Source organism: Cebus imitator, unplaced genomic scaffold, assembly GCF_001604975.1.
Source record: "Cebus imitator isolate Cc_AM_T3 unplaced genomic scaffold, Cebus_imitator-1.0 Scaffold318, whole genome shotgun sequence".
Taxonomy (NCBI): Eukaryota; Metazoa; Chordata; class Mammalia; order Primates; family Cebidae; genus Cebus; species Cebus imitator.
In genome coordinates, this window is record NW_016107633.1 from 2,663,081 (window position 1) to 2,674,536 (window position 11,456).

At 45.4% G+C, this 11,456-nt stretch overlaps 1 protein-coding gene and 1 long non-coding RNA gene across 4 annotated transcripts in view; one reads left to right on the forward strand and one right to left on the reverse strand.

Annotated features, from left to right (window-relative positions):
- DPY19L3 (dpy-19 like C-mannosyltransferase 3) overlaps positions 1–826 on the reverse strand; it is a 76,143-nt gene extending 75,317 nt beyond the window's left edge. The window contains exon 1 of one of the 2 annotated variants that reach the window (XM_017504267.1): positions 605–826. The gene's annotated coding sequence lies outside the window, so the exon portion shown is untranslated. Of the gene's footprint in view, positions 1–211; positions 419–604 lie in introns of those variants that run through there. The other variant, XM_017504268.2, reaches the window with a different exon arrangement.
- A 6,263-nt stretch (positions 827–7,089) lies between these two features.
- LOC108286434 overlaps positions 7,090–11,456 on the forward strand; it is a 6,479-nt gene continuing 2,112 nt past the window's right edge. Inside the window, exons 1-3 of one of the 2 annotated variants that reach the window (XR_005196232.1) lie at positions 7,090–7,191; positions 7,798–7,883; positions 10,426–11,367. This is a non-coding gene — a long non-coding RNA (uncharacterized LOC108286434). Of the gene's footprint in view, positions 7,192–7,797; positions 7,884–10,425; positions 11,368–11,456 lie in introns of those variants that run through there. The other variant, XR_005196231.1, reaches the window with a different exon arrangement.

Sequence of the window (11,456 nt, forward strand, 5' to 3'; positions counted from 1 at the left end):
AAAAAAAAAAAAAATTAGCCGGGTGCGGTGGTGCATGCCTGTGGTCCCCGCTACTCCGCGAGAACCGCTTGGGCCCAGGAGTTCGAGGCTGCAGTGAGCCGTGATCGCGCCACTGCACTCCAGCCTGGGCGAGAAAGGCCCGGGCTCTAAAAATTGAGTCTACCGCTTTAGTGCACATCCCCTGGGCGAGGCAGGCACCGGGTTCCCTTACCTGCGCGCCACGCCCCTGCACACCTGGCGTCCCCATCAGATAGGTCTCTCAGGACTGGGGCAGCCGGGAAGTTCGGGCACGCGCCCCAGCTCTCCCAGGACCGCGAGCGGCCGTGGGGGTCGCAGCCCAGGCCCTGCCTCGCCGCGCGGCCGACGGGCAGAAGCCGCTCTGCAAACTTGCTCCCTCCCGAGCCCAGCCCGGCCCGCGTCCCGGAGGATACTCGCGCGCTCCGCCCCTCCCGACGCCCCGACGCCGCGGCCGCGCCCCCCGACTGCGCCACGCGGCGGGGCGGGGTGGCCGGAGGGGCTCGGGGCAGTCGCTGTGGGTTCTGCCGTCGCCCGCCCGCCCTCCCGGGGGACCCTTGCCCGCGCGTCCCCGCGCGCCGCCACAGACCTGCGGCCTCAGCCGTCCTCACGCGCTGCTCCGGGCGGGGAAGGAGGCTGGCCGGGCAAGGCGGGGGCGGGACCGCGCCACGGACCGCAGGGCGCCGCGGGGACTGGGAGGGCAGGGCAGCCGCGGAGCTTTGTGGAAATGAGGGACTGGGGGGCGTCGACAGTCCCGGGGAGGGGGCGCGCCGGGGAGGCCGGGCCGCTGTGGCCGCGCCCATAGGTTCCGGGAGCTGTTCGTCAACGCCAGGCCCCGCCTTCTGTCGCGGCGCTCCGCCCCGTCTCGTGCGGCGCTGGCCGGAAGGAAGCGGCGCACTTCCGCTTGCCTGGCCCGACTTGTGTCCCAACTGTTCCGGAGAGCTGGTCGGCAGAGCCCGGGTCGTAGGGAGCGGGGTGCACATCCTGTCTTTATGCACTCAGGCGCCGGTCACCCCCAAGCCAGAGCTGGAGATGCGGCTCGGGACAGGAGAGTTTGGCGGCTCCGAGGAGGGATCGCCTCGAGCCGCAAGGCTCAGAGCAGTGGCTCAGCGATGCCCCCCGGGGCTTGAGATCGGTACGGGCTTGGGAGCCTCCGAGGGCCTGGTTTACAGGACTCCTCCTTCCTCCTTCCTGCGGTCTCCTGCTCTGTGGCGGATGCGCAGGGATCGGTAGGGACGATCTGAGGGACGGAAGCAGTCGGGCCACTCGGGCCTGTCCCGCTTCCGGCATTGCTTGGCCTGGCGCTCCACCCCCGGGCCTTGGCAAAGCCCCAGCGCCCGGTGGCCACTGACTGGGGCTTGAAGTCCTTTAGCGACTACCCGCCAGCGTCCCGCAGAGAGGGTTTTGCGTCCCCAAAGACGCCCTTCTCCCGAAAATAGGCTCCTCCTCTGTGTTCTCAGTCGGGTATATTTTCTGTCTCCAAACTAGATGGGCAGCCGTCTTTTGAGAGCAGGTACTGACTGTACTTTGCCTCTAGATATCTTTTTTAGTCACACTACGAAAAACACTAGATAGAACCTTTTTAAAAATTAATTTTTAGAGATGAGGCTCTCTGTCGCCCAGGCTGGAGTGCTGCAGCCTCGACCTCGTTTTTGTATTATAAGATCACACTTACATTTAAATGATTTTTAAAAGGAATTAGTCTTGAAACAGTTCTACATGTTTTTAATTATTATTTTGTAGAATGCTTTGATATTGAGAGGGCAACTGACCCTTCATTACACTTCTTTTAACCACACATTTTAGCAATTCCTGCTTATTTATTTGCTCAGATAAACTTTATAACCATGTACCAAATTCCACAAGAATCCATGGAAATTTTTACCAGAACTATATAAAATGTTTAGAAATGTTTGGGAGAAATGAGGTATTACAATGCTGAGTATTCCCTTACAGAACCATGTATGGGGCAGTTTGGTACACTACATAAATTTTTATCCAACGGTGGTTTCATCCAATTTGGTTGACTTTTCAAGTGTCTTGGTAGAAGTCAAAGCAATGGTCTCCAAACTTCTCTTTTTTAGACAGTGTTTCACTCTGTTGCCCAGGCTGGAGTGCAGTGGCACCATCTCAGCTCACTATAGCCTTGACCTCCTGGGTTCAAGTGATTCTTACGCCTCAGTCTCCTGAGTAGCTGGGGTTACAGGCGTGTGCCACCATGCCTAGCTAATTTTTGTACTTCAAGGTGAGATGGGGCTTCACCATGTTGGCTAGGCTGGTCTCAAGCTCTAAGCCTCAAGTGATCTGCCTGCCTTGGTCTCCCCAAAGTGCTGGGATTACAGGCATGAGCCATTGCGCCCAGCCTCCAAACTTTAATCAGAAAAAAATTTTTTGTCTTCTCTTTATGTATACATATAAAGTTTTTTTTTTTTTTTTAAATGAGGCAAGGTCTCACCATGTTGCCCAGGCTGGTCTTCAACTTTTGGGCTCAAGTGATCCTCCAGCCTTGGCCTCCTGAAGTGTTGGGATTACAGGCATGAGCCACCACACCCAGCCCATATAAACGTATTTTTAAACAAAGTCACTACACAGGAAATCCTAGTGTTTTCTGCATACATCCCATTGGATTGTTTTACGCACTCTGTATGACTCATGTCAGAGACCACAGAGGTGGACGTCTATGGCAGTCCTCTGAGATTGGCATGGCACGCCTGGTTCTTAGGGAACCCAGGCCAAGCGCCAGGGATGAGCTTCCTCCATGATTGCATCATTCCAGTGTCCCACAGCCACTGACATCACACTGGATTCCTCTTTCTCTCCTTTAAAATGGTTGTCAATAGATGGCTGATTCTCTGCGTGTCTTCATGTGGCAGGCCAGGTCTCACTGACACAGGCCTCCATAACAACCATTTCAGTACTGACTGAGTGGTTAAGTTAAATATTAAAAGGTGATAGAGCCAGTGCCCTATACAAAGGCTGGAATGAAACAAAAGCCCACCAGGAGTTTTGCCCAGCCCTTTCCTGGGCCTTGGAGCATGACAAGATGACGAGGAATTCTCAACAGGACCCGTTTAGGATTAAACAAGTTTCACTGGGGGTCTGAAGAAACTCCCCAGACCTCCACAAACAAGTTTATTGGGGTCTGAAGGAACTCCCCAAACCTCCATGATTTAGCAGGAAACAAGATAAGGATAATCACCCCAGCACCTGGACCCATTTAGCGTAAGTAAATTTACTGAGGCTCCAGAGGAAGGTCTTCAGGACTCAGATATTAGTTATAGATAAGAAGTCAATCACTTATATCTTTAGATGAATGCACACGTACAGACATATTGCATAGAAGGTATATAAGCCCTGGCAAACTTTATGATTTTGAGTTAGTCTAGGGGTAATTCCTAGGGCTTCTCCCTGTAACCAGTTACAGAAATAAACTCCTTCCTTTCCCAGTTCATCTGCATCTCATTATTGGACTGTGAGAATAAGAAGCCTGACCTTCAGTTTGGTCAAAGAACGTTCAGAAAAAGCATTATGAAATAGTCTGTATTTTTCTCTTTGTTTTACTTTATATTAACTAGATTTGTAGTGCTTTAAAATAGTGAAATTTTTAGGTAGACTAGCATAGGTGCACAAATCTAAGGATTCTATAAAATGTAAAGTTAGCAAAGTATTTACCGAATTTTTGTTTCATTTTCTTTTAAAAATTTATTATTATTATTATTTTTTTGAGACAGAGTTTCACTCTTCTCACCCAGGCTGGAGTGCACTGGTGTGATCTTGGCTCACTGCAACTTCCACCTCCTGGGTTCAAGTGATTCTCCTGCCTTGGCCTCCCAAGTAGCTAGGATTACAGGCATGGACCACCACGCCTAGCTAATTTTTTTTGTATTTTTAATAGAGAGAGGGTTTCACCATGTGGGCCAGACTGCTCTCAAACTCCTGACCACGGGTGATACACCCAACTTGGCCTCCAAAGTGCTGGGATTATAGTCATGAGCCACCTTGCCTGGTCGATTTTGAATAGAGGTGCAGTTTCGCTATGTTGCCCAGGTTGGTCTCAAACTCCTGGCCTCACGTGAGCCTCCCACCTTGGCATCCCACAGTGCTGGGATCACAGGGGTGAGTCACTGAGCCTGGCCTCGTTTTCTTCTTTAACACCTGCTTCTCTGCTTACCTCTACTTGTCTGTACTTTTTTCATTCCCATGGTTACCACCTACACTTTTTTTTCATTTCCATAGTTAGAATAACTTGTGTATTTTTGAATGAGGACATGAATAGGTAAGGTATTCAATTAAAGCAGATGATGATGTTTTATTACATAAGCTTTCGCCACATGTGATGATTCTTTAGATGTTAGTCCGAGAATCAGTGTCCTTGGCTGGTCCTAGTTTGTTTCCTTGGACTGCTGTAATGTCATTTCCTGCAAAACAGGCATGTACATGTGCCCACAAATCCCAGCAGAAGGTTTTTCCTACTAATAGATGCCAAGGCGTGTTGTCAGGCTTGAGACATTTTTTGTTTTGTTTTTTCCTGTTGTAAGCAGGACTTTCAGCCAGAAAAGGATGTGTTTCTAACACTCTTGAATTCAGACATTTATCATGCCTTAAATTAGGGCTAATCTAGTGCAGGGCTGGATTTTCACTAACACTTATCAAGTGCACCCCACAAACTTTCCTGAATCAACCCATGGACAAAGATGAGATAAACCAAAGGATTCCTTATGCATAAAGTCTACAGGTTTGATTGCAGCTGTGCAGGTCCGAAAGCTCTGAGACTGAAACTATCCCAACAGCTAGATGGAGTCTAGCTGTATTGAGTCGATTCTGTACTTTAGTGATTCTCCACGTGATGGAGGTAACAAATCCAGCCTCCTCTTACAGAGTTTTCCTCACAATCTCCTGATGACCTTTTGGATGTTCAATCAAGGTCCCAGGAAATAAGGTTTGAAATAGCTTTCTCTTCCTATAACCGTCTTTATTCAACCAATTCATTTATATGCAAGGATGAATTCCCTATGGCAATATGACCCCCATAGTGGGGAAAAACTGGTCTCTAGGGGTTAAAAAAGTTACTCTTTCTATGTATAAAGCACAGATACACAGACTTGGCATGGTGGCTCACGCTTGTAATCCCAGCACTTTGGGAGGCCAAGGCGGGCAGATCACCTGAGGTCAGGAGTTAGAGACCAGCCTGGCCAACATGGCAAAACCCCATCTCTACTAAAAATACAAAAATTATCCAGGTGTGGTGGCACACACTTGTAGACTCAGCTATTCAGGAGGCTGAAGCAGGAGAGTCACTTAAGCCTGGAGGCGGAGGTTGCAGTGAGCCAAGATCACGCCACTGCACTATAGCCTGAGTGACAGAGCGAGACTCTGTCGCATCAAAAACAAAAAGGCATAGATATACTTACAGTATCTAGACAGATAAACTGTACAGTACTTTTGTGTCATGGATGGGGAAATTAATTGGGAAAAACCTCTCAAAGGGCTTCTTAGGAGGATGGTAGTGAAATAAAGGTGGAAACACCGATGTAGACTAGGTTTTGGTGGTTGGATCCTTGCAGAATCCTGGTGGCTTACTTTTTAATGTATTTCTCTATATGTAAAAGGTGGGGGGCAGACTGAAAATAAGAGCTGAGGGTTCATTATTGACCCAAAAGACAGTGGCTGAAATGACATTTATTTCTGTCACATAAGCAGTCCAGTTCCACAATGCCAGGGACCCAGGGTCCTTCCAACAAAAGTGTCACACTTGTGTGTGTGTGCGCGTGTGTGTTTTAATTTTTCTTTTGTGGTAAAATACATAAAATTTACCTTTTTTTTTTTTTTTTTTTTTGAGACAGGGTCTTGATCTGTTGCCCAGGCTGGAGTACAGTGGCATGATCTCAGCTCACTGCAGCCTCCACGTCCTGGGTAAAATTTCAAGTGATTTCGTGCCTCAGCAATTCTCCGGCCTCAGCCTTCCGAGTAGCTAGCACTGCAGGCACCCGCCACCACTCCTGGCTAACTTTTGTATTTTTAGTAGAGACGGGGGTTTCACCATGTTGGCCAGGCTGGTCTCAAACTCCTGACCTCAAGTGATCTGCCCCCTTCGGCCTCCCAAAATGCTGGGATTGCCACTGCACCTGACTGATCTGAACTCTTCTTAAAGGTACAGTTCAGTGGTATTACATTCATAATGTTGTGCTACCATCACCACCATAGACCTCCAGAACTCTTCATCTTATAAGATTGAAACTCTGTGCCCATTAAACCACCATACTGTTTCCACAGTGATTGCACCATTTCACACTCTCACCAATGGTGCACAAGGGTACCAATTTCTCCACGTCTTTACCAATACTTTAGTATTTTCTGCTTGTTGACAGTAGCCATCCTAATGGGTGTGAGATGGTATCTCATTGCAGTTTTGATTTCCATTTTCCTAATGACTAGTGACGTTGAGCATCTTTCCATGTACTTGTTGGCCATTTGTATATCTGCTTTAGCAAAATGCCTATTCAAGTCCTTTGCCCATGTTTGAATTGGGTTTTGTTGTTGAGTTTTAGAAGCTCTGTCTTGTGCTTGTTCTCAGTCAGTAATCATAGCATTTGCATAACAGGTGGCAGAACAGAGAAAGAAGGGGAGGTGGAACTCCCTTTAATTTTAAGGGCACACCCAGAACTTTTTTTTTCATTTCTTTTGGGGTAACTTCAGCTGATGTATTCTATTGTTTTCTGAAATAAAACAATTTTATATTTGTATTACAATATGCTTAGAGAAAAGATAGCCATCAAATACAGTGAATGTTTCAAGGACAACTGGTATATTTTTGCAACCAGATTTGAACTCTGTGATCCTAGATTCATTTAGTCTCTTTTAAAAAAAATGTATTTTTAATTTGTTTTTAGAGATAGTATCTCACTCTGTTGCCCAGGCTGGAGTGCAGTGGTGCAATCACAGTTCATTACAGTCTCAAGTGATCCTCCCACCTCAGCCTCCCAAAGCTGTGACTACACCTGGCTATTTTTTTTTTAATTCTTATTTTTGTAGAGATGGGATTTCACCATTTTGCCCAGGGTGGTATTGAACTCTTGGCCTCAAGCAATCCTCCTGCCTTGGCCTCCCAAAGTGCTGGGATCACAGGGAGCCACCATACTCAGCCTGATGACTTCTTGAATTTCAGAAACACGTAAGGTACGTAATACAATGTATAGGTGCAGCTGCTATGCCTGTTTACAGTAGACAGCTGTTACCGTTTTAGGGTTTTAATTAGTGATCATGCCCTTTGTATCTTACGTCCATACGTATTCTTTTTAGTTTTATAAGGTATAACCTAGTTAGGAACATGGCTTTGAAGCTCTTGTTCCACTTTATCTTTTTTGTTGAGACAGAATCTCAGTCCAGTGAGTGAGATTCCATCTCTCTCGCCCAGGCTGGAGTGCAGTGGTACGATCTCGGCTGACTGCAACCTACGCCCCCTGAGTTTAAGCAATTCTCCTGCCTCTGTCTCCCAAGTAGCTGGGATTACAGGTGCCCAGCACCATGCCTGGCTAATTTTTATATTTTTAGTAGGGATGGGGTTTCACCATGTCAGCCAGACTGGTCTCAAACTCCTGACCTCAAATCATCCACCCGCCTTGGCCTCCCAAAGTGCTGGAATTACAGGCATCAGCCACCACACCGTGCCTTGTTCCACTTTATCTTTCAAGAGTAAATTTCATCCGTGGATTATGGTTAAAGACGAGTGCTGATTTGGTTTTATTTTTTGCCACTTTTGCTGTTTTTCTACCTGATCACAAGGCTTCTGGACTGAAGTAGAAAGCTATTCCCTGGGCCTGCAGGATGGCATCTGAAGTGAAGAGGCTAGCATCTGGACTGGTTTGCAGGTATACTTTTTTCATTTTTATTTTTTATTTTTTGAGATGGGGGAGTTTAGCTCTTGTTGCTCAGGCTGGAGTGCAATGGCGAGGTCTTGGTATCTCACCACTGCACTTGGTATCTCACTGCAACCCCCACCTCCTGGGTTCAAGTGATTCTCTTGGCTCAGCCTTCTGAGTAGCTGGGATTACAAGCGCCACCACGCCTGGCAATTCCTCAAGGATCTAGAACCAGAAATACCATTTGATGCAGCAGTTCCATTACTGGGTATATACCCAGTGGGAGATCAGTCATTCTGTTAAAAAGATACATGTTCTTTTTATGTATGTTCGTTGCAGCACTATTCATAATAGCAGAGACATGGAATCAACCCAAATGTCCATCAGTGATAGACTGGATAAAGAAAATGTGGTACATACACACCATGGAATACTATGCAGAAATAAAAAGGAGTGAGATCATGTCTTTTGCAGGGACATGGGTGGAGCTAGAAGCCATTATCTTCAGCAAACTAACACAGCAACAGAAAAACCAAACACATGTTCTCACTTATAAGTGGGAGCTGAACAATGAGAACACAGACACAGGGAGGGGAACACCACACACTGGGGCCTGTCATGGGGCGGGGTGAGAGGAGAGGGAGCACCAGGATATAGCTAATGCATGCTGGGCTTAATACGTAGGTGATGAGTTGATAGGTGCAGCAAACCACCATGGTACGTGTTTACCTATGCAACAAACCTGCACATCCTGCACATGTACCTGGAACTTAAAAATTAAAAAAAAAAACCACTCAGACAGTACACTGGAGCTTTTGTCTGCATTTGCAGGCTGAGCACAGGGTCGCTCCAGGTGGTCCCAAATGCTGAAAAGCCTCATGTTAAGAGTTTTTCACCTCTGCGGTGGAACTGTGATGGACTCCAAATATCATCATTCCAGGGAGGCACTGCCGCACCAACTGTGTCCTCAGGCTTCACGTGGAGAAGGGCTTTAGAAAATGCAGATAGCCTTGAAACCACTGGTTTCCTACCACTGTTTATTTCAGCATAACTATTTTTTGTGGAATGCTAGCTCTAGAGGAACAGAAATAAATACAGCTTAAGCTTTGAACTATATCCTGCTGTACTTTTTCTCATAAGCCTGAAATAGAATTTTCCAACACCGTTTGTGGTTGGAAATACTGAATTTAAATGGGACTGCAGATATAAACAAAAAGAACAAGATGTGGATTGATGTGCCTATTTCAGTAAAACACAGCCACACTATTTCTAAAATATGGATACTAAAATTAATGACAAGTAGAAAAAAATTGGAGATGTGCACAGTAGTGACAATAAGCCTTTAAATAGCACTAGTAGGTGCTAATACAAGTCCTGAAAAATGAACGTTTTATTTTACTGAGGGTCTGTTCAGGTCCAGCTTTCCATTGTGTATACATTTAAGATAATATACTTTCTCATTTTAAAATGATACTTATTACTGATCAATCCATGGTAATAACATGGGTAATTATAAATATTCTTTTTGTTTTTCCTTTTAGCAAAGTACCAAGCTGAGAAATCAGCAAGGTGAAATAGTTGGGTCTGAGCTCATGGCTGAGGATTCATGATTTTCTGATTTGTGCAATTATTATTATTCTTATTATTGAGACAGTTTCGCTCTGTCACCCAGGCTGGAGTGTAGTAGTGTGATCTTGGCTCACTGCAACCTCTGCCTCCCAGGTTCAAGTGGTCCTTCAGGCTCAGCCTCCCGTGTAGATGGGACTACAGGTGTGTGCCACTACAACTGGCTAATTTTTGTACTTTTGGTAGAGATCTGGTTTCACCATGTTGGTCAGGCTGGTCTCGAACTCTTGACCTAAGTCATCTGCCTGCCTCAGCCTCCCAAAATGCTGGGATTACAGGTATGAGGCACTGGGTCCGGTGAAAAAAAATTTTTTAAAGTTGTTTTTTTCTACATCTACCTAATAGATAGAATCATTTTAAAACAAACACCCCATTTACCTAGAAGTATGTTTTATATGCATTTTTACAAATTATTACAGAATGGCACCTTTTCTGTCTGGATTAAGTAACACAACTGGTGTAAATCTGGTTAAGGAGCAAAAAGCCACCAACATGTGACATGATTCTGTTATATGGCAGTAATAATTTATATAAGATGCCTGACATTAAACTTTTTAATTCAAAGGAAAACCTTCTTACCTACATAATCTACTTTGCTAAGGCAAACAATTTAAACTAATTACCCATTATTGGGAAAAAAAAATCAGGAGATTAGAGAAACTAAAGCTGTCGTAATCTTATAAACACTTCTTAGTTCAAATAAAACTAAGTACAGTATAGTTATTAACGTGCCACTAGAAAAACGAGGTCTATAGTCCTCTAACACAGCATGCAAACTGGATTGTGCTGCACAGATACATAGGCCTTTGAAAATGGTTTCAGTATCTTATGCTCTGCTGATTTGGATTCTGAGATATACACCAAAACACACTACCTAAGTCAGTCTATCATATGGCACCAATTAGAAACTTCTCTGAATTTACAGGGCCAAAAACGTTCTCATTTTCCATCTTCACTGATTGACTTGGAAGAAATCTATGTAGAGGAGTATGAATTTTTTCTTAGCTCTGCCAGTTTAATCAACAGCTCTAGACCAAAGCCAACTACCACCTCCTCCCTACCTTTGAAGTTGGCTTTGGAGTTGCACATGCTATTCATGATAAAGAGGCGCACTGAAGACTCTTTTCTTTATATCCGGGATTATTCAAGTCAACTGTCACCCCAGCCGAGTGGATTAGTCACTGGGGTTACCTTGCACCATGGTTACACTTGCAGGCCGTGTGCTATAGTCCCACAGCACTGACAGGGTGAAGCCGTGGGGACCAACATCGACACTGTATAAAGTTGTCAGGAGACAAACGAGATTTTATAGCTGCATTTTGATTTATTATTTAATTATGCATTGCTATTTTAAACAAATTGTGTTTGGCTTTAAATATCAGAGATGAAACAGGTTAAAGTAATAAAATATGGCTAAGATCTGTAGACAGACTATAAAAATTACAAAGGAAGAAACAAACTAATTTAGTTATAAAGCACTACTATAAAAAGCTTCCTTTGTAAAAAGCCGTTTGCTTTCTGGTAGCTCTAGATCACAAATTATATCGTGGTTCTAGTTCAGAGGTCTAGTCAGCAAATGTTTTCTATCAAATAGGCGGTAAGTTAGGCTTTGTGGGCCATACAATCTCTGCCGCAATTACTCAGCACTGCTGTTGTACCTTGAAAATAGCCATACATGAAACGTATACACACCGGCTTGGCTGTGTGCTAATAAAACTTATTTGCCAAAACAGGTGGCAGGCTGGCTTTGAAGAGAGGGCCCTAGTTTGCTAATCTCTCTTCTGTGCCAGCGCTGTCCAATAGAAATACATTGTAGGCTGGGCTTGGTGGCTCATGCCTGTAATCTGAGTACTTTGGGAGGCAGAGGCCAGCGGATCACCTGAGGTCGGGAGTTCGAGACTTGCCTGACTAACATGGAGAAACCCTGTCTCTACTAAAAGTACAAAATTAGCCTGG